This window comes from Podarcis pityusensis (assembly GCF_964106645.2).
Source record: "Podarcis pityusensis genome assembly, chromosome: 11".
Classification (NCBI taxonomy): Eukaryota; Metazoa; Chordata; class Lepidosauria; order Squamata; family Lacertidae; genus Podarcis; species Podarcis pityusensis.
In genome coordinates, this window is record NC_138036.1 from 28,512,271 (window position 1) to 28,516,117 (window position 3,847).

At 43.0% G+C, this 3,847-nt stretch overlaps 1 long non-coding RNA gene across 1 annotated transcript; it reads left to right on the top strand.

The window, feature by feature from the left end:
• The first annotated feature begins 786 nt into the window (after nucleotides 1–786).
• LOC308458340 lies at nucleotides 787–3,847 on the top strand. The gene is made up of 2 exons (XR_013977232.1): nucleotides 787–1,257; nucleotides 2,804–3,847. It is a non-coding gene; the product is annotated as an uncharacterized lncRNA (long non-coding RNA).

Genomic DNA, 3,847 nt, shown 5'->3' on the forward strand with positions numbered 1-3,847 from the left:
CTTTTTGTTCTTACAGGCTTTTGAGAATTGACTGCTTTTAATGAAAGGGCTGGTGCAGGGCTGTTTTTATTGTAATTATTTGTAGGTTTTAACATATTTTATATTTGTATAGTTTTAATTCTATTAATGTTTACTTGTTTTTTCTGTGTTTTTACTGATTCTTTTATTTATTTATTTGTAAGCTGCCTTGAGTCCCGCCAGGCAATATGGCAGGAAATAAAACAAATGAGTAAGTAAATACAGCAATAATAGTAATAAGGTGCATAGTCCTTTATTGGCTACAGCAGGAGTGGAGCTCATTTGGCTTTCCGCATGTTACTATACCACAACTCCCATCAGCCCTAGCAAACAAAGTCAGTGGCCAGCGATAATAAACAAAATTACTGTACTCCAATAATATCTGGAGGGCCAAGGATTCCCACACCTTCTACTGCATGGATGGCTTGAAAATTTTGAATGAGGACTGAAACCAGATGCGTGACCCTTAATGTTTGGTTTTCACACTTTTTCCCTATTCATAAGATGCACACCATAGCCATGCTGTAAGTAGGGGGTGCATCACAAATGCACACTCGCAGTTCGCAATACTGTGGTGTACTACAGACAGTGTGGCACAATCTTTCACAAAAATGAATTTCAAGAGATAGTATTTATGCAGGCAAAATCAGATGCATGCCATCTACCTTGACAGCAGGGCATATGTGAAAGCTCTATCTGGGTTTCCCCATCCCCCTCCCACCCCCAGAGTACTGCAAAATAATTTTCAAAGGGGGGGGGGGGAAGCACACGAGTTTTAAACTTCAATGAATTTTAGCGCGGAAACAGAAGAGAGCACGGCTTCTTTAAGAAAAAGCACGTGACGTTTTGCCCCTTTTAAGCAGAGCAAGATGGCTCTCTTCGATTCAGGGAAGGTGGAGGAATGCGCCGTGGCTTTGCTCCCCCGGACTTTCAAGCGAAGGCTAGCTTTGCATCAGATCCCACAAGGTAGTCTGAAAAGGGGCTGGAAGGAAACTGAGCTGGGCGCAATGGAGGCATCGCTCAGCCTCTAACTGCTTCTAAATTGAGATATGAAAAGAGAAAGCAGCTTGCAAGGCCGCCGTATCATGAACCCGGACCAAGCTGAGACTGCCAACTGGAGGACGAGGATGCAGAACAATGATAATCGGTGAATCCGAAAAGCAAGATTCTGCAACCACTTAGCAGTGAGCAGCGGCGCGCACTTTGCAGCGCAAAGCAAACGCATTTCTTTACTCAGAAGTAAGTCCTGTCGGAATTCAGTGGGATTTACTCCCAGGCAGCGGTGTGTAGGCCTTGGTGACCAGTACGTAGTTCTGTTTCTCTCGCAGATCATGAAACGTCTTCCTTGTCTTGGCCACGGTTGTTTGTTTTTTTAATGTTAAAAACACATTAGACTTGCGGAGTGAAAGTATGCCTCTGAACACGTGCAGAGTTACTTTTCCTTGCTATTTCTACTCCAGAGCGCTATGCATAGGTGTAGTCAAGATTTTTGTTAGGGGCCGGACAGGACTTGTTTTTTTGGGGGGGGGCAGAACCGACGTGATTGGCCAGTTAAGTATTCCTATTGTTTTGTTTGATGGGGGGAGCAGCTGCCCCCCCTGCTCCCCTTAGCTATGTCCATGCGGCGGTGTAACGTGAATAACTCAGGCTAGAACACTTACCTGTCCTGTAATAGCTCATGTTTCTCAAAGGTATGGAGCGGGGCGGAGCCACAGTCCGGAGCGTTTTCCCGCTTAGGTCCAATGTTGTCGCGTTATTGGGCAGCAGCAGAGGAAGACGCACCATTGCTGCTGCTGCTGCTGCTGCACGCCTCGCTCAGCCCGCTCCATCAGTGCAGCAAGGTGAGGTGTTGAGTGGCCTTGTAAGTGGTGAAAACTAACTACCAGGTGAAACGAATACACCAGAGTGTACTTCTGGTCCGTTTTCTTAAGTGGTGGAAGTTAACACTGCTACCTGGACTTGTGACATTTTTATTAATTCACCCCCCCCCTCAGGTAAGTGTTTTAGGATGGGATGTTGGAGGAGACAGACTACTAGAAAAGAATCACTTTAAAGCCCCTATGCTGTTAGTAGTTTGCAAGTACCTGCCGCTAGTTTGTCAGCCCTCAGACAATGTGGGCTCCTCTTAAAGGGAGGTTTTTACAGCAATGGCTTGCTACAAGCAAGGATTTTAGGGGAAAGGGGTTGGGGTTTGCTCTGGTGCTCCTCCCTCCCTCCCTTATCCCAATCACAGGAGTACACAATCTAAAAATACTTGCTTTCATTGAAGGAATTTTCAAGTAAAGCAAACAGACTTCTCTGTGGGAACATTACTAGGCTCTTTCTTTCTGGCTTATGACATTGAGAGGGCATGGGTGGAGATTTTCCATGGTATGAGAGTACCAAGCTTGTTAAGGTTGCATTGGTTGCAGAAAAAGATTGAACCAAGACCTTGCTCTTGTCCTGGTTGCATAAATTTTATTAAATGCTTTCTTACATACATGTGATTAAATGGCAAGTTACGGAGGTTTGAGAAAATAAGGCAGTTAAATGTACTGCATTTATTGGTTACAGCCTCCAAAATCAAAACTGCAAAAGCAAGTCCTGTTCCTTTGACCTGTGTAGGAACTCTATTGCTGGTTGCATATATCTTTTCCCCTAAAACCTAATGACTGCTTAAGGGAGTAGATTTTGTAGTTATGCAAAGCTCCCATTACAGTGTCTGTACAAGGAGCCACAAACTATTTGTTTTTTAGACAAGTCATACCATAGGCATTAATCCTTAAATGTTATCTTCTCTTTATAGGTTGACTGAGAAGCTGTGAAAGTTGGATCCAGAGCTTTGACACACTAGAAATACCACATTTTCATGCAAAGCAAAATGTGGACAACCCCCCCCCCCCATTTATTAAAAACAGGCATGTCCAACAGGTAGATCATGACCTACAGGTAGATCATTGGACATCTGTGGTAGATCACTGGTAGCTCAGTGGCTCCCCCCAAAGAAGCTCAACAAGTTTGAACCCCAAAGAAATGGGCTTTCCTCATCCCTCAAAAAAGCTCAACAACTTTGACTTGAACCACCCAAAAGAGGGTAGATCACCGCCAGTCTTTAACTCTTGTGAGTAGATCACGGTCTCTTGGGAGTTGGTCACCCCTGATTTAAAATATAGATGCTCTGCCAATGGAACTATGTGCAAAACTTTGAGGGTGAAACTACAATAAGCAGACCATGTGAATCCACTTGTGTTTCCCATAAATGCTTTTAAGCAGCATGACTACTTAGAAATAATTTTATTCTCCTGCCTTTTTTTTTTAGCTACCTTGGATATGTGATAATGGTGGGCTAGAAAAATTGAAGATTTGTATTTTCATTTTTGTTCTGCTCATGCCTATGGCAATTACACAGGTGTACATGTTACCTTGTTTTGAGAACCATTCCCAAATTTCACAATGAAAGTTAGTCCAACACCCTCTTACTGAAAAGCTATTATAATCTTATCTACTTTAAGGTTGAGGATTGTTGGGAAGTTTGGGTGCCGTTAAGCAGAAGAGGGGTCCTGCATGGGTTAAGACAGTTAGGTACCTCCAGATTTCCAGACTATCCCTATACCTTTAACCTGTAACTCTTTTACTCTGCCAGGCATCATGATATTAGAATGATATTGTGAGATTACACTTCTCTCTGACCTGAAGTTAAGAGGTCATTCTGGAACTACCCTCCAAGAGATCAAAGAAGTCAACATGGCTTTGTTCTACTGTAGACTAGTTGGGGAGAAAAATATTCCTAGTTCTAGTCTAAGTATGTATTTCCTACAATAAACTACTTGGTTACTTTTTTTACAAACAA